Source organism: Vicugna pacos, chromosome 34, assembly GCF_048564905.1.
Source record: "Vicugna pacos chromosome 34, VicPac4, whole genome shotgun sequence".
Taxonomy (NCBI): Eukaryota; Metazoa; Chordata; class Mammalia; order Artiodactyla; family Camelidae; genus Vicugna; species Vicugna pacos.
The window spans coordinates 406,226-426,638 of NC_133020.1; positions in this window are offsets into that span (position 1 = coordinate 406,226).

Genomic DNA, 20,413 nt, shown 5'->3' on the forward strand with positions numbered 1-20,413 from the left:
TATATCTATCCGATCTGCCCACTCTATTCACCCTTGATGTAGGTGACCATCAACTCTTCCTGGGTCGCTGTAATGGCCTCCTAACAGGTTTCCTTCATGCTAGTCTAGATTGGCCCCTAACCCACTCTCAATCAATTCTGCTAGTTACAATGGTCTTTCTAAATTGCAAATGCGATCATGCCATTTCCAACACACAGGCTTTTCTCACAGGTCTCCTCCTTTTTTCATACCCTCATCTGTCCCAACTTGGCACCTCACACTGTGTTTCAGCTGTACTTACTAGCAGGTCTACAACACTTTCCACTTTGTCTCATGTCTCAGCCCTCAGTCAGCAAGTACAGCTTCTTTGTCAGCCCTTTCACCTCTCAGCTGTCTGCCCTCAGCTACCTCTCGTGCAGCCTTCAAAACACAGTTGTAGCGTGACTCCTCCTGAAGGCTCACCTGACGCCCAGCAGAGTGCTCCTCTGTGGTCTCTATGGTTTGGGGCTCATGTCTGCTGGACCACTCTTTCTACTTCTATTTCTTCACATTTGCTTCCTTAATACTTGGTGATTTACATGAGTGCAGAGTTTTTGTTTTATTTTCTGCTTTATCCCCAGTGCTTAGCATAGATGAGTATTCAGTATATTTGAATAAATAAAAGGCTCACATTATAGTCAGAGTAAAAGATAGATAAGAAACCTCCTTGGTCAGATTTATTCCTAAGTATTTTATTGTTTTGGATGCAATTTTAAAAGGGATTATTTCTAGACACAAATCACAGACATAGAGATCAAACTTATGGTTACTAGAGGGTAAAGCGGGTGCGAAGGGATAAATTGGGAATTCGAAATTTGCACCTCTTGGGGAGCGATGGAAATGTTAGCTATCTTGATTGTGGTGGTAGTTTCATTGGTGTAGACATCTATCAAAATTCATCAAATTGTACATCTGAAATATATGTAGTTTACTGTACAGGAATCATACCATACGAGAGGTGTTAAAAATTTTTTAAAAAAAGGATTGTTTCTTTACTTTCTTTTTCTGATATTTCATTGTTAGTGTAAAGAAATGCAACTGATTTTTGTATGTTAATCTACTATCTTCCTACGTTGCTGCATTCTTTTATCATCTCTAATATTTTTTGTGTGGAGCTTTTAGGCGTTTCTATACATTGCAAAGTCATATGCATAAAGTGACAGTTTTACCTCTTCTCTTCCAATTTTGATCCCTTTTTAATTTTTTTTTCCTTTCCTGATTGCTATGGCTAGGAATTCCCATATTATGTTGAACAGAAGTGATGAGAGTGGGCATCTTTGCCTTGTTCCAGATTTTAGTGGGAAGGCTTTAAATTTTCACCACTGAGTATTATGTTGGCTGTAGGTTTGTCATATACAGCTTTTGTCATGTTGAGATATGTTTCCTCTGTACCCATTTTGGTAAGAGTTTTTATCATAAATGGGTGTTGAATTTTGTCAAATGCTTTTTTTCTCAGTATACTGGACTGGTCCTATGATTTTTGCCTTTTCTTTTGTGAATGTGGTGGACTGATTTGCATATGTTGAACCATCCTTGTGTCCCTGGGATGAATCTAACTTATTCATGGTGTTTAATCTTTTTTATGTGTTGTTGGTGTCTGTTTGCTAATATTTTGCTGAGGATTTTTGCATCTGTGTTCATTAATGATATTGACCCGCAATTTTCTTTTTTGGTAGTGTCTTTGGTTTTGGTATCAGTGTGATGGTGGCTTCATAGAATGAGTTTGGGAGTATTTCCTCCTCTTCAGTCTCTTGAAGAGTTTGAGAAGGATTGGTATGAGTTCCTTTTGTATGTTTGGTAGAATTCCCCAGTGAAGCCATCTGGTCCTGGACTTTTGTTTGCAGGGAGGTTTTTTAGTGCTGATTCTATTTCACTTCTAGTAATTGGTCTGTTCAAATGATGTATGTCTTCTTGGTTCAGTTTTGGTGGACTGTATAATTCTAGAAACTTCTCCATTTCTTCTAGATTGTCCAATTTGTTGCCACACAATTGTTCATAGTATACTGATAATTTTTTTGTACTTCCATGGTGTTGGTTGTAATTTCTCCTTTTTCCTCTCTTGTTTTGTCTGTGTCCTCTGTCTTTTCTTATTGGTGAGCCTGAGAGGTTTGTCGATAGTCTTTACTCTTTCAAAAAACCAACTCTTGGTTTGATTGATTTTTTCTGGTTTTTTTTTTAACTCTATTTTATTTATTTCCTCTTGGATCTTTATTTCTTTCCTTTTGTTGATTTTAGGTTTTGTTTGCTCTTCTTTTTCTAATTCTTTTAGGTGATAGCTCAGGTTGTTTATTTGAGATCATTCTTATTTTTTGAGGAAGGCCTGTATTGCTATGAACTTCCCTCTTAGGACTACTTTAACTGTATCCCATGGGTTTTGTGTGATTGTGTTTTCATTGTCACTTGACTCAATGTATTTTTTAATTTCTTCTTTGATTTCATCATTTGTTGCATTTTTTTTAATGGCATGTTGTTTAGTCTCCATTGAGTAATTTGATTCTTTTGTTTTTTTGTGATTCATTTCTAGTTTCATGCCACTGTGATCAGAAAAGATACTTGAAATAATTTCTGTTTAAATTTGTTGAGGTTTCTGTTGTGCCCAGCTATGTGGTCTATCCTAGAGAATGTTCCAAGTGTACTTGAAAAAAATGTATATTCTGTTTTGGGAGATGTAATGTCCTAACTATAAATTAAGTCTAACTATTTTTTGTGTCATTTAGTATCTCTATTGCCTTATTGATTTTCTAGCTGGAAAACCTGTCCAAAGATGTTAGTGGGGCATTAACATCTCCTACTACTCCCATCAGTTTCTCCCTTTGTGTCTGTTAGTATTTGCTTTATATATTTAGTTGCTCCTATATTGGGTGCATATATTTTAATGAGTATAATATCCTCTTCTTGTATTACTCCTTTGATCATTATATAGTATCTTTTTTTTATCTTTCTTAATGGCCTCTGTTTTAAAGTCATTTTGTCTGATCTGAGTATTGCTGTTCCTGCTTTCTTGTTTCCATTTGCATGAAATATCTTTTTCCATCCTCTCAGTTTCAGTCTATGTGTGTCCTTTGCTGTAAAGTGAGTCTCCTTTAGGCAGCATATTCTAGGCTCTTGTTTTACTATCCAATCTATCATTCTATGTTTTTCGATTGGACATTTAGTTCATTGACATTTATGGTAATTATTGATAAATGTGCATTTATTGCCATTTTGAACTTTGTTTTCAGTTGACTTTGTATTTCTTCTTTATTTCTTTCATTTCCTATTTGTTTTCCTTTCTGTGGTTTGATAAAATTTCTGAAGACACAATAAATCGCCTAGAAGAAAACATAGGCAAAACGTTCTCTGACATAAATCTTAGCAGTGTTCTCCTAAGGCAGTCTACCCAAGCAATAGAAATAAGAGCAAAAATAAACAAATTGGACCTAATTAAACTCATAAGCTTTTGCACAGCAAAAGAAACCATAAGCAAAACAAAATGGCAACCTATACAATGTGAGAAAATATTTGCAAATAACGCAATTGACAAGGGCTTAATTTCCAGAGTATATAAACATCTCATACTACTTAATAATAAAAACCCAAACAACTCAATCCAAAAATGGGCAGAAGACCTAAACAAGCAGTTCTCCAATGAAGACATACAAATGGCCAATAGGCACATGAAAAAATGTTCAATATCACTAATTATCAGAGAAATGCAAATCAAAACTACAATGAGATATCACTTCACACCAGTCAGAATGGCTATCATTCAAAAGTCCATGAATGATAAATGCTGGAGAGGCTGTGGAGAAAAGGGAACCCTTCTACGTTGCTGGTGGGAATGTAGGTTGATGCAGCCATTATGGAAAATAATATGAAGTTTCCCCCTCCTAAAGTTAAAGCAGACTTACTATATGATCCAGCAATCCCACTTCTGGGTATATATCTGGAGGGAACTCTAATTTGGAAAGATATATGCACCCCAATTTTCATAGCAGCACTATTTACAATAGCCAAGACATAGAAGCATCCTAAATGTCCACTGACAGATGACTGGATAAAGAAGTCGTGGTATGTTTATACAATGGAATACTACTCAGCCATAAAAAAGAATAAAATAATGCCATTTGTAGTAATATGCATGGACCTAGAGATCGTCACTTTTAAGTGAAGTAAGCCAGAAACACAAAGAAAAATACCATATGGTATCACTCATATGTGGAATCAAAAAAAAGAAAAAAGAAAAAAAGGACACTATGAATTCATCTACAGAACAGAAACAGACTGGCAGACATTGTAAACAATCTTACGGTTACTGAGGAAATGGGGTGGGAAGGGATAAATTTGAGCATTTCAGATTTACAAATGTTAGCCACTATATATAAAATAGTTTTTAAAAATGTTTCTGCTGTATGTGGGGAACTACATTCAATATCTTGTAATAATCTTTAATGAAAAAGAATATGAAAATGAAAAAAAATGTGAAAATAAAAAAAAAATTCCCAACCAAAAAGTCCAGGTGAATGCTACAAAATATTAAAGACAAGTTAATACCTATCCTTCTCAAACTGAAGAGAAAGAAACACTTCAAAACTCATTCTATAAGGCCAGTATTGCCCTGATATCAAAGCCAAAGACTCTATAGAAAGAGAAAATTACAAGCCAATATCTCTGATGATTATAGAAGCAAAAATCCTCAACAAAATAATAGCAAACTGAATTAGACAATACATTCAAAGGATCATACACCATAATCGAGTGAGATTTATTCCAGAAATTCAAGGATAGTTCAGTATCCACAAATCAATCAACATGATACACCACATTAATGAAACAGAAGATAAAAATCATGATCAAATCAATATATACAGAAAAAGCATTTGACAAAATTCAATATACATTTATGAAAAAAGTCTTAACCAAGTGGGTATAGAGGGAACATATCTCAAAATAGTAAAGATCATATATGACAAACCCACAGCTAACATTGTGCTCCACGTTAAAAAGCTCAAAGTCTTTCCCCTAAGATCAGGAACAAGACAAAGATGTCCACTCTCACTATTTTTCTTTAACATAGTATTGGAAGCCCCAGCCACAGCTATCAGACAAGAAAAATAAGTAAAATCATCCAAATTGGAAAGGAAGAAGTAAAATTGTCACAATTTTCAGATGACATTATACTATATATAGAAAACCCTAAAGACTCCACCAAAAAACTATTAGAAGTGATAAATTAATTCAGTAAAGTTGCAGGATACAAAAATAATGTATAGAAATCTGTTGCATACTTATACACTAACAATAAGCTATCAGAAAGAGAAATTAAGTAAATAACCCCAATTACAATTGCATTATAAGGAATAAAATACCTAGGAACAAATTTAAGCAAGAAACCGAAAACAATAAGAAACTGATGAAATAAATTGAAACCACAAATAAATGAAAAAATATTCTGTGTTTAGGCAATAGAAGAATTAATACTATCAAAATGTCCATACAACTAAAAAAAATTTACATATACCCAAATTAATGCAATCCCTATCCAAATTTGAATATCATTTTTCACAGAAATAAAGAAAACAATCCTAAAATTTGTGTGGAACTAGATAAGACCACAAATCATCAAAGCAATATTGAGAGAAAAGAACAAAGCTGGAGGTATCACACTTCCTGATTTTGAACTATATTACAAAGCTTTAGTAATCAAAACAGTGTGGTATTGGCACAAAACAGACACATACATCAATGAAAACAAATAGAGAGCCCAGAAATAAACCCACACCTCTATGGTCAATTACTATATAGTAAAGGACCTAAGAATATTCAATGAGGATGAGAATCTCTTCAATAAATGATGCTGGGAAAGCTGGGCAGCTACAGGCAAACAATGAAACCAGATCATTTTCTTACACTATGTATAAAAATAAACTCCAAGGGATTAACAATTTAAATGTAAGACCTAAACCCTTAATACTCCTAACAGAAAATGTATGCTTTTTGACATCTGTTGCAGCAATATATATATATATATTTGCTATCTCTCCTCAGGCAGGAGAAACAAAAAAAAAAAAACAAATGAGACTACATCAAACCAAAAGCCTTTTGCACAGCAAAGGAAACTATCAACTGCATGAAAAGGCCACCTACTTAATGGGAAAGAATATTTGCAAGTGATATCTCCAGTAAGGAGTTAATATTCAAAATATATACAAAACTCATATACTTAATATCAAAAAAACAAAAAATGAACAAAGGATCTGAATAAACATTTTCCAGAGGCATAGAGATGACCAATAGGCACATGAAAAGATGCTCAATATCACTAATCATCAGGGAAATACAAATCAAAACAATGAGATATTATCTCACACCTATCAGAATGGATAGTATCAGCGTGTTGGTTAGGATATGGAAAAAGGAAACCCTGGCACACTTTTGGTGTGGATGTACTTTGATACCACCACTATGGAAAAGAGTAGAGTAATCAAAAAATTAAAAATAGAAGTACCATAGAGTCCAGCAGTTTCACTTTTGGGTATTTATCTGAAGAAAAAGAAAATGATAGTTCAAAGAGATACATGCACGCTTATGTTTGTTGCAGCATTATTTACAGAAAGCAACCTAAGTGTCCATTGATAGATGAATGGATAATGAAGACGTGGTACACACACACACACACACACACACATACACACACACACACAGAGGAATATTACTTGGCCATAAAAATGAAACATGTTTTGTGACAACATTGATGGACCTAGAGGATATTACGGTAAGTGAAATAGACAGAGAGAGAGAAATACCACATGATTTCCCTTATAGATGGAACTTGAAAAACAAAACAAATGAAGAAACATAGCAAACAGAAAGAGACCCATAGATACAGAGAGCAAACTGGTGGTTTTCAGAAGGGAGGCAGGTATGAGGATGGACAAAATAGGTGAAGGGGAATTAAGAGGTACAAACTTCTGGTTATGAAATAGATAAATTATGGGGATACAATGTATGGAAAAGGCAATAAAATCAATAATTTGTAATAACTATGTATGGTGACAAGTGGTACTATAATATTGCAGTGATCATTTAGTAATGAACAAATTTATATAATCACTATGTTGTACTCCTGAAATTAGTAGGGAAATGGCAAATGCAGACATGCAGATTTCATTTCCTCTTTATGCCATTTAATGAGGTCTCTGCTGTATTTAGTTATATAAATACTGTTATCGCAAATACTGTTGGCTGTGTTTTCAGACATGCAAACACAATATCTTTCTTCCAACAAACGTCCTCAGGGTATTGCAGTTTGCACCTTATTGGTGTTTCCACTATTTACATAAAATAAAATTAAAGGGGGTGATGGAAAAAGAATCTTTTAAAATATAAAGTTCACAGAATTTTAGCATTTGGGGGCAAAGGAAAAGTATGTAAATAAATTTAGAATTGCTTCCAGACACAGACCTACTAGATACAGGTAGATTCATTGAGGTCATTTATTCCTTCTGTGACACTTTAGAGAAGGACACTTAACAGTTCTAAATTTTTCCCAACTACCATTATATTTTGTCTATTACAATTATAGGGAAAAACGTAGCTGCCTTATTCAGATCACGTTTGATGACTAGTATTTCAGGCATGGCTACTTCTAGCATTCATTAGTTTAACATTTTTTATAGAATACCTAATCTCTATCAGGCATTGGGCTACATCTTGAGGATACGATAGTGAGACGAATGAAGCTGAGAATCAAAAGGAACGATTATATACAATAAAGTCATGTCTTGCATATCTGTGTTACTGGCCTGAGATTTGTATCTCCTACAAAGTGGATGAGAACTTGACATTGTAAGGAACTCTTTTCCTCTGTCAGTCTGCAACATGAACTGATTAAAACTCTAGACTCAAGCTAAGTGATCTTTAGGGAACAGCTGAAATCTGTGGAAGAAATGGTATACAGAGGTGATGGTGATAAAGAGCTTTAAAAGTTACTGATGATTTCAGAGATATAAGTAGACCGATATGAGACTGATTTTCAAAGGATATTGCAGAGTCCTCTTCATTCCTCCAAGCAGATGCTCATGACCTTACTAGAGCTTGAAGACTAGATTTAAATTATGATTCCCAGGAGAACAGCTAAAAAGGGGACATGGATGGTCTCTGTCTTGGACTTTAAATTTCTTAAAAAAAAGTTGACCTTACACTTAAAAGAGTAAAGTAATTGTAGCAGTAATTGTATTAAGTCTAGTCATCACCAAGGCAGAAGAAAACTTTGATAATTATTAAATTAGGCCAGCTCTTACCTACTCAAAATGTAGTGGCCTGAGCACATCCGAGCTTGGAGGAAGAGGTTATTTTCTTTCTTTTTTTTTTCTAAGAGGTTATTTTCTAAAGCAAAATAAGAAAGACCCAATGCAACCCTGGAACAATAGCATTTTAATTTAACCTTTTAGAGCACAAGGATGCAAAATGGTCTTACTTTGGCTTTGTAGATCATGAAATGATGAAGTTGAAGATTACATGATGTTAAACTGCATCTGCAAAGAAAATTTACAGCTAATCATGCTGAAATTGAGAGATTTGAGGTGATTTTAGCAGCCAGAAGGGGACCCAAGTATTAGAACCATGATAGTCATAAAACCCTAAAAGTAAATGTCCCATTTGCAACCATTTCTCTCTTTGCTAGAAGTTACGAGGACTACATACTAATTTTGCAGAAAAAGAAGTCATGGCATGAGTTGGCAATGGGACGTGCTATCGTCATTTGCTTCCTTTAAGCCAAGACACTTGTTCAAAAGAAGTATCTTTTATTTAGGAACTACCAGAAGTTTCTTAAGACAAGCTGAGTATCCTCTGATCCTAAGGTTCAGGAGAAGAGATAAAGGGAAAGATATGAATCCTTTTTTTGTGTATGTGGGGATATGAATTCCTTTTCTGTGGGAAATGAAAAGTTACCTATTATCCACATTTACTTGGCAAACTGCAAGTTGTCACCAAATCCTTTCCCTCATTCTTCATGGATATTTAGCTGACCAGGTTGCCTTTCCAGCCAATCTTTCAGCTATTGCTAGCGATGTGACTGCGTTTTTTACAGCGGCATGTAAGTTGAATGGCTTGTGTAAAACGTCTTCACCAGCTTACTAGGACATTGTTGCCTGTAATTCTTTTCTATTTCCTTTTCTCTCGAGCTAGAACCCCAAACCCAACTTTAATCAGGAAGGGAAGAGAAGACAAAGGATGGTGCACAGTAAGGAGAAAGGCGCCTGACTCCATGAATGACCACATGGAGCAGAGCAAACTCCTGATTAAAAAAAAAAAGCTGACATTTTCAACAATAAACTTCCATGTTTTTTAAATGACTGTATTCTGTGTGAGTATTTGTTTTAGCTGTTTATTGTTTACTCTAATTCATTGATGTATCTAGCCTGTGGCAGACTAGGAAATAACGATTTACTCAGCCATGTTCTTCTTCTGGTCATGAATATTGTAATTTTGGACAGTGATCTAGGACGCGCTTGCAGTCAAGGGGGCAGTCACAGATGACAACTAAGGGTTTGTTGTTATTGCTTGTTGTTGCTGACGGGGTTGGAGAGGGCAAAAGATGAATGTTAGTTATTAAGCTATTGTCTCTCCACTCCAAGTCCTTCCTTTTATCCTCTACTTTTTTCTAGCTGAATCTCTTTTGCCAGCTAGCTCCATGTTAGGCCCCTGCAAGGGAGTCTCATGAAGACTGGAAGGCCAGAGAGGGGACCAGAAGTTGATTTCTTCTTTTTCTGTTTGGCTTCCTGTTATTGTCAATCTAGAAATGCTTCCTTTTCTTTTGGCAGTAAGCATTTGTTCCACTGGTGCCTGCTGTACTCAGTATGCAGTTTTTGCAACACTTGTAACAAAATTTACCTGTCCCAATCAAAGACATCAGCGCCAGAAAGCTGGCACCTGACTCTTCAGAGGTCAGGTCTCAACCCCCATGATACCCTTCTCTAAGTTCAGAGACAACACTATCTGCTGAGAAGCACCTCCTTAGAGGTCTGGGTTTAAGAGATTTTTTTTTCTATGCTCCCAAGTATTAATAATTTCAAATAGTTACAACCTCTTCATTTTCCCCCCATTATATGCATAATTAACTACTTCTTTCAGCTGCTAAATTCATATTTTAGTGCCCACTCTTAGCCTTTACAATTCCTTAAGACTTGATTAATAATTACTTACCTAAAATTCTGTTAAAATAACTGGTGTGATTTCTGTTTCCTGATTATAGCCATACTAATACATCTAAGAAGAGGATAATGACATGATAACATTACTGATATCCTCTGCTGTGACAAATAGGCATACATATGTATTATAAAGAATACCTTATGAACAATAGTTAATCTTCTAGTGTAAAGAAATGCAAATGATTTTTCTACATTAATCTTGTAACCTGCTACCTTGCTGAATTCTTTGACTAGTTCTAGTAGTTTCTGTGTGGAACTTTTAGGGTTTTCTATATATAGTATCATGTCATCTGCATATAGTGACAATTTTACCTTTTCTTTTCCAGTTTTGGTCCCTTTTATTTCTTTTTCTTGCCTAATTGCTGTGGCTAGTACTTCCAAGACTATGTTGACTAGGAGTGGTGAGAGTAGAAATTTATAGATACTGACAGTGTATAGAATAGATAAACAAGCTTATACTGTATAGCACAGGGAAATATAGTCAAGATCTTGTAGTGGCTCACAGTGAAGAAGAGTATGAGGGTGAATACATGTATATTCACGTATAACTGAAAAACTGTGCTGTACACTGGAAATTGACACAACATTGTAAACTGACTATAACTCAATAAAATAAAAAGTTAATCTTCTAGTCAAAACTAAACACAGGAGTCAAATGGGCTCACAAACTCAAATGGCCACTCAGTTCAGGTGGCTAAGGTAAATGATTGAAGCAGATCAGATATGGGGGAGAAAACCCACAGAAGGATGACAATGGATGGCATTGTGATAGGAAGAGAGACATCTTCATGTAAGACACCAAATGAAAATAGGAGCCACTATCAATAACTAGACAAGGTCAACCCCTCAAAAGACAACAGCAACTGTTTGTGTCTGGGCAGTTATTACCAGGTGGGAACAAAGATCAAAACTTCAGATATTGGAAAAGAAGCAAAAACTGAATTTTTATCTGAAATCTTCCTATTTATAAATATTGTCACTCATTCAGCTTTTGGGAAAGCATTCTGAATAAATATGATTTTGGGCCTAATCTGATCTACACGTGTCAGCTTGTGACTAACAGAGAAGGCATTTCTATTCCTCTTAAATGGAGATCTTATCAAGGCCTAAGGGTAGAAGAACAACAGAAATTCTTGGGAAGCTTGTGAATTTGGAGAGCAGCGAGTCCCCTTTCTTGCTTCCTGAGTAGATTCAAAAGAAACCTTAAGACTCCAGCGTAGAAAGGTCTGCATAGTGTGTTGAGAGAGAAGAAACGTAGAGAGTCAGAGAACTTCCTATAGGAAAATAGAGTGACCTCTATACGCCCTGAAAATTAATAAATTAAGTTACTGATGTAAGTAACAAGTGACAGAGGGCTTGAGAGAGTTCCACAGGGTGGTGTGAGTCCCAGCGTGGCAGGAAACAGCAGACATCTGCAAAATTAACTTAAGAATCTGAGGGAAACTCAGAAAATGGGACAGACTTTGATTCCATGAGTGATGAAAAATGCAACAGTAAACCACATGGATAAAAGACTAAAAACAGGACATGAAGACATATGATTAGATGCCAGCATGGATAACCGGGAACACCAGGATCTGAATGCCTTCCATCCATGACACCTTGATTACATAAGACCCCAGAAAATCAGATGCTACTCCATGGCGGACAGGGCCTCCGAAATGACTGACATTAAGTTTTTGCCACCTTACAGAATGCTGATTATTAAAATGCAATGAAGTTAGAAAACTGAAGTTATTATAGTAGCACATACCTGAGTTTTCCTTTTTGAAGAGTCATGTCTGCTACAAATTGATTGAAAGCAAAAACTTGGTTTTCTAAATTTGCACTGAAAAGAAAGGAGATACATTTTTGGAAGATTTTTGTGCTGCTGACATTCAAATCTCACTCTAACCTTGACCGTTCCCTTGGACTCAAGATTCTTACCTCTAATTTCCTTATTTGACATGTTGACTTACTTGTTAAATTAGTTCAATCCCTACATGATGAAAACCAAATTCTTCATTCTGCCACCTCTCTCCGTACCTATTTCTCCCTCAATACTTTTTCCTTCAACAGTGTAACTACCTTAGAGTGATTGCTCAAGTCAAAAAACCTGAGACATTATTTGTTCCTTTTCCCCCCATGAAACCCTTCCCAAGTCAGTCCAACAGTGATTACTGTGGATTGTACCTCCAAGTCTATCCTGTGTCTGTCTACATCACCCCATCTCTTCTGTGACCACCCTCACACAACCCCCGTTATCTTTTTTATTTTTTAAATATTTTTATTGAGTTATAGTCATTTTACAATGTGTCAAATTCCAGTGTAGAGCACAATTTTTCAGTTATACATGAGCATGCATATATGCATCATCACATTCTTTTTCACCGTGAGCTACCACAAGATCTTGCATACATTTCCCTGTGCTACAGTATGATCTTGTTTATCTATTCTGTGTATGCCTGTCAGTATCTACAAATTTTGAAATTCCAGTCTGTCCCTTCCCACCCTTCTCCCCATTGGCAACCACAAGTTTGTATTCTATGTATATGAGCCTGTTTCTGTTTTGTATTTATGTTCTTTTTTTTTTAGATTCTACATATGAGTGATCTCATATGGTATTTTGCTTTCTCTTTCTGGCTTACTTCACTTAGATTGACATTCTCCAGGGACATCCATGTTGCTGCAAATGTCGGTTTTTATGGCTGAGTAGTATTCCATTGTATAAATATACCACTTCTTCTTTATCCAGTCATCTGTTGATGGACATTTAGGCTGTTTCCATGTCTTGGCTGTCGTTAATAGTGCTGCTATGAACATTGGGGTGCAGGTGTCTTTTTGAAGTAGGGTTCCTTCTGGATATATGCCCAGGAGTGGGATTACTGTAACCCCAATTATCTCTTGATTGGACCGACTGCATTAGCCTCTCAACCAGTAGTGTCTTGAGCCAGCACCTACCAACTCAATGAAGGCCAATTAAATTTTCAGGAATTTTGAGAGCTGATATGCATTTATGTTGTTAGCTTAAAATCAGCCATGATTGGCAATATTTACACCATGAAAATCAGCATACAAATCCGGGCTTTTCCTCCCTTCTAGAAAGCAAGTTATTAAACATTAAACATCACTGTTCCTGTTTCCACATTTGCACCTGTATAATCCATGTACCTCCACCGCAGCTGGTGTAATCTTTTAAACAAGTGAAACAGGTCTGGTATCTGCCTTGGCTAACATTCTCTAAGTTTCCCAAGAAACTCTACATGATTTGTACTGTCCCTACCCCTCTGACTGCAATCTCTACTAACCCTTGCCTCATTGCCTGTCCTTCAGATACGTTGACCTTCCTTTTGTCTCTCTGAAGCATCAAACTGTCTCTCATCTGGGGGTCTATCCGCTTGCTGCTCTCCCTTCTTGGAATAGACTTCACTGATACCTTCATGTGTTTTATTCCTTCTTGTCACAAAAAGGTCTTAGTTAAAGTGTTATTTTTTTCAACAAGGACTCCGAACTCCCCAATGGATCGCCACCTAAATCGTGCTTTATCACACATTTCTGGCTTTTTCTTCACAGACTTTATCACTACTTGGAATGACTTCCTTCTTCACTATTTGTGTCTCTCATTAGAATGAAGTTCTGTAAGAGCACGTGACTGTTCTTTCCTCCGCTCTCTCCTCAGGACCTAACAAACGACTGGCAGTCGACAGTATTTTTTAACATAACGAAAATACTTCATTCTTACTCAGAATCCCACTAGGATCAAAAGTTGTTTTTGTTGTTTTGGCTTTGTTGTTTGTGTATTCATAAACCCATAAAACCTTAATTTGGGCAAATAAAGGAATGCTAAGTAATTAACAATGTTTTTCCTCAAAATGTATAAAAACTTACTTCATTCCTCTTCAGACACTTTGAGTAAAATACCAAATCCTAGAAGATCAAAGCATTGCCATACTAAGATCCTCCACAAATTCAGCATAGGACAGCAGGCTGATAGAAACCTTGAAACGTGAACTTAGCATTTGCCACCTTGGATGGTAATTTATCTGTTTATTTTTCTGTTGCTGCATTAAACCCAGCTTCCTCCAGAGCAGGGGTCATGCTTTTAAGCATTTTATATTCCAAGTGCTGATCCGATGCCTTCACACAGTAGGGCTTCACATATATTTGTGGAATCAAATTGTGTTTGCAATGCTTGTGGGATTTATTGGAGGCAGAAATAATAGAGGACTTAGTCATATTTTAGAAATAAATCTACAACTGGGAAGCAGAGCAGAGAATAAAATTAAACACATAGACAAGGAATGATTCGAACTGTTAAGAAATAGCTACATTATACAAACTGAAAGGGTACTTATTACAAATGAGATAGAAAAAATAAAATTGTGAAACTTCCTTTTAGAAGTTACCTTGCTTTTTCCGTGGAGTCAAGAGACTCCAGGACTAAAACCATAATCAGGAATAAAAGACGGTCACAAAGATGTCTTCCAAGATGGTAGGATCGATGGGAGGACTTTCCTGTTTACAGGGTATTCTTTTCTTCTTTTTTTCTATTTTTACAGATTCATGGTGTATTTTGTCTTTTGAAGAAGGCGATGTTCTGTCAAAGTTCAGCGGGTGCTCTGATTGGCTGGGAGGGTCCGTGGATGTCAGTATTGATGTATTCGAGGGAGGGGGTGAGCCGCGAGCATCCTTCTACTCCGCCATCTTGGCCCTTCTCCTCCTGTTTGCAGGTATTGATACACTGAGGCTAAGGGCTGGGGCTGAGCTGAAGGATACTGGAGGTGACCAGTCTTAGAGTTTTGTAAAGAGGAAGAAGAAAAGAAAAGAAGGATACTGGAAACAGGGAGATTGAGGAGGGACTGGTGAAAGATCCAAGGAAGATTTCTAGTTGTTTGCTAGACAATCTGGATGACAATCCTGCTCCCCATCAGTCATTTAGAATTTTCAACACATTGAAATTTGCTCATTTAATGATTCTAAGATAGATTCTTTAGGGAGGGTGACATCTAGGTTTTATTACTCTGTATGGATTCAATATCAAGAAATAGTTTTTTTTACCTAAAGCCTAGGCAGTAACTAGTAATATTTCCCCCAATTCCACTCATTGCTCTATCCTCTTGAGTTATACCATTGACATAGGTCTGTGAAGGAGAGCAATAACCTCACGTCCCCTCTCCACAGATATTTTTCAGGACTCTTTCATTTGCTTCTGTTGATTGCTCTTCACTCTCTTAAACTCTTCTCCTGATTTCTTAACCACACTCACACACATACATCTGTGTGTTCTCTTACAGTCCTAGCTCTGTATTTTTCAGTTTCCTTTGCAAAAAGCTGCCTGTTTAAAGAGCATGCAGAGTTTCCCACTGGTCTTAGCATAAAGATCAAAAACTTAAAAAAACCTTATTAAGCCCTCACTGATCTGGCCCATGGCTCTCTCTGAAGGTCAGTCTGACCCTACTTTCCACCTTGCCCTCTGCCCTTTTGCCACACTGGCCTTTTAAATCCTCCAAATATCCACACGTTACGTCTTGTCACAAGAACCTTTCCCTGCACAATTTCTCCCTTCTGGAACACTCTTTCCCTCACCCTTTACTTCCACCTGTTTGCCCTCTATTCACTTTTTTTCCCTTAACATCTATATAATTAAAAAATTTCTTTTTAATTGAAGCCATGAAAAAGAGTAAAATGCCATTTGCCTCTATGAATTCTTAAATCTCAGCTCAAAAATTGATTCAGCAGGGAAGCCCTCCCTGACCCTACTGTCTAGAGCAGCTTCCTTTGTTAAAAAGCTATGTTTATCTCCTTGAGAGCACGTGCCTCCGTTTATAGTTATGTATGTATCAGTATGATGATTTGTTTAAGGCTTGACTACTCAACTAGGTGGTAAACTTCTTGACAGAGACCTTGTCAGTTTAGAATTTTATCTCATCACCCAGTTAAGTGACTAGAACAGAGCACGTGCTCAATAACATAAAATGCCTAATTCTCCCACCTCCCCGACTTCTCATTCTTTGTCTCTTTAGCAAGTTAATTTTCCTCTCCCTGATCATTAAATATTTTAGTTCCTCTAGGTTTTGTCTTTGTTCCTCTTCTCTTTTCATTTCTTACTTTTCCTAAGCTAATTTCATTCAATTTAATGGATTTAATTATCACTTACATAGAGATCACACTTAAATCTACCTGTTTCATTTAATCAACACTCCTCTTTGAGCTCCAAACCCATTTACTCAAAAACTGGCTTCACTTTCCTGGCTGAGTATCATAATGGTGAGTCAAACTTAACGTGTCTAAGACTGACCTCATGATTTTTCCACTGTAAACCTATTATCTCTTCAGAATGTCACCTAATTGTACTAGCTAAAATCATGGTAACTATGCTCAGGGAAATAACTGCAAACATCTTCAGTTCTGCCTTGACTGAAATGATACTTAGTTCAGAGAATGGAATGCAAATTGTTGACCCATTTGCTTTTGAGTGTGCAAAGCACTGGCCAGCCATTATCATCAACTTAACTGGATAAGGAAAGTCAATAAATATTTATGTTTCAATTGCAGTTATTTTTTTAAATTAAAAAAAACTTTATGAGTTATAGTCAGTTTACAATGTGTCAATTTCTAGTGTACATCACAGTTGTTCAGTCATACATGAATATACATATATTCAGTTTCATATTTTTTTCACCATAAGCTGCTATAAGATCTTGAATTTATTTCCCTGTGCTATACAGTATAAACTTGTTTATTTATTTTATTTATACCAGCCAGTATCTACAAATTTCGAACTCCCAATCTATCCCTTCCCACCCCACTCCCCACTGGCAACCACTAGTTTGTATTCTATGTCTGTGAGTCTGCTTCGGTTTTATATTTAAGTTCATTTGTCTTCTTTTTTTACATTCCACATATGAGTGATATCATATGGTATTTTTTTTCTTTCTCTTTCTAGCTTCCTTCACTTAGAATGACATTTTCCAGGGACACCCATTTTGCTGCAAATGGCATTATGTTGTCATTTTTTATAGCTGAGTAGTATACCCTTGTATAAATATACCACAACTTCTTTATCCAGTCATCTGTCGATGGACATTTAGGTTGTTTCCATATCCAGGCTATTGCAAACAGTGATGCTGTGAACATTGGGGTGCAGGTGTCTTTTTGAATTAGGGGTCCTTCTGGATACATGTCCAGGAGTGGGATTGCTGGGTCCTATGATAAGTCTATTTTTAGTCTTTTGAAGAATCTCCATACTGTTCTCCTATGACTGTAGATGGTGGTTTTAATATATACTTTGATGCGAATCATTTGTCAGTTATGTATATTAAAACAAAGGCTTGGTATTTGTCAGACTCGTTGAATGATAACTTCACAGTTTATGCGCTAGCTCACGAGAGTGCTACGTAAATATTAAATAAGAGTTAATTACAATCAAAAGGTATATTTGTATATAGTCCTCAGGCAGTTTACAGGTTGCTTAGGACAAGCACAATCACCCTCAATTTCTCTGGTTAAAAAAGCATTAGATTACTAAAAATCATCACTTACCCAAAATGAATATTTGTGGTAGACAAATTCCATAGCTTTATTTAGTTTACCACTTGGGTTCCTCCTAGAAGAAAGTGTGTGGGAAATATCCATCTATGAAAGAGTGAGGTCGCTGTACTTCAGATCACTCAAAGACAGCAGGACAGGAGAAGCGGAAGAACACTGCAGCCCCGAGACACCTGGGACTTTTGGCCACATTTCACCTGATTCTTTACTACAAAGTGAATAAGGGAAACACCTGTCTAGACTTATTTCCTGCCCTTTGCAATAAATCAAGAGAAATGATTTTACTTGGTCACAAATTCACGAGCTCTTAAACTTTCATCTGTCTAGATTATTGTGCCTTGAGAAGAGAGGTATGTTCTGCCCTTTACCAGGTCCAAGTAAATGCCATGAAGTTCTTGTTACTCATCATTACAAAGTTTGTTCTGCCTGGTAGGAAAAAAAATACTGAATTTTAAAACCTCAAAGGTGTTAAAAATAACTTGTAAATGTGATCATGGGCGTTTCAAAGTTTCTGAACATTTTCAAGGTTTTAGTATAAATGCACCCTAAGACCATCAGATTGAAATTTATCAAAGCCTTTGCAAAATTTAGTGTTCTATGAACACAAGGAGAAGCTGCTTTCAACATTAATCCACAGGCTTCTCGGAGTCTGATGAGAAGGAATAGAGGCCAATATAACTAGGTCTGCCTCCTGACATTATTCTGTGGCTGAGGGGGGCAGGTGTTCTCTGTGTGGGTCTTTTATAGGGAGGGCCCATTACTGATGGCAGAAGTGAACATGGCTTGTACAAGGAACACATAAAAAAAAACAGGAACTATAAAAAATCTTGCAGTTCTAAGTAGGATCCATTTAAAAGTCTACCTTATCTGAATGCTCATTTTATCCTAATGAATCATTATACCGCTTAGCCAGTATTATCAGTCACTTGGGTTGCCTCCGGCTTCAGCCATTGTTCCTTATTCCGTATTCATTTCCCTTGATGGTTCACCCTCATCTCCCTGAATTTATAATGTTGGAGTAGGCCAGGGCTCTTTCTTTGATTTTTTTTTCCTCTTCTTTATAGCTCACTCTCTCGGTGACCACATTCAGTATCATAGATTTAAATGCCATCTATTTTCAATCTCTAGTCTAGGACTCTCTCCAATACTGAAGTTTTTTTTTTTTTTTACTGAACTACTCACTGCCATTTCCACTTGGATGTCTAGATGTATTGCAATTGCAGACTGAGCAAAACCAAAATGAACTTCTGAGGCTCCCCTACGCCCGCTCCTCTGCCCCAGCCGGCCGCTCATAGACTCTTTGACCACTATTGATGGCCACTCCATCATTTCATTTGTTCAGGACAAAAATTCTGAGCCCTCTTTTTCTTATGGCCTACATCCAAACTGCTAGAAAATCCCACTGTTTTCCCTTTAAAATATATTCTGAGTCTGACTGTTTTTCATAATGTCTGCTGTGAACTCCCCTGCTCTGGTCCACTGCCGTTCCTTATTAGGAGGACTGCAATGGGTCCCTTAACAGAACTTCTTGCTAGCAGGCTCAGCCCCACCAAGTCGAGTTACAACACAGCAGGTAGAGTGTCCTTTTACTACACAAGTCAGATTACAGCACTCAGATCACGATCTATTTTTTGCTCAGAACTCTCCAATGACTCTCCACCTACTGGCCTACTAAGATTTACATCATCTGTCTCCATATCACCCCTCTGACATCATCTGTCCCTTACTTCACCTCTCTGACCACTTTTTCCTTGCTTCTCTTACTCCAGCCACAGCAACCTCTTTCCTAGTTCTCAAATGTTCAGGCAAACACACACCACACAGCCTTCACACTGTTTTTCCCTCTGCCTGGAACATTCCTCCTCCAGATAGCCACAGAGGTTATCCTTATCTCTTTTCCAGATGTCACTGTGTCGGTGAGGGGTGCCACGGTCACGCTGGGAAGAGCAGCTCACCCGCACTGGCCCAGCACTCCCGCTCATTCCCCGTCTCCCTCACCCCAGCTTGTCTCCCAAAGCGTTTACCAATTTCTGGCATACAGTATATTTCATTTTGTTCTCTATTCCCATCCCCATAATAGAATATAAGCCCCATGAAGGAAAAGGTTTTTGTCTTTTTTTTTTTTTACTGATATATTTAAAGCACATAAAATAAAGCTTGCCTCACTACAGGGGCTCAATAAACATTTGCTGAATGCTGACTTGAAATCTTCCATATTTATATAGATTATTTAGATTCAGTTGTATGACTTAATATCTAAACTGCATACTTAGTAAAGGCAAGTATTATGCTTTTCTCGTTCACCATGAAACCCCTAGACTAACGGTGCTGCTTGGTATACAGTAGGCCTTCAGTACATATTTGTTGTATGAATGATCACAAAATATAGCAATGACAGGTCCTTTATGAACTACCCCAAAACTATATAGAAAAAAATCTACATGTACTATAATTATGACTGATTCTGGATTCTGGACTCTCTCATCAAAGGACGCATTTTCCTCTATCATGTTACGATTTTCCCCAAAGTGTCACAAAAGTGGCCAGGCTATTGTGCCTGCCACACAGCTTACCCATCAGTCAGTTGATCAGTCCATCCACAGTCAACCTTATTAAGAGCTTTGGGCAGAACTTGGTAATTTTCAAAGTCCTGGTCTTAATTCATAGAAAAA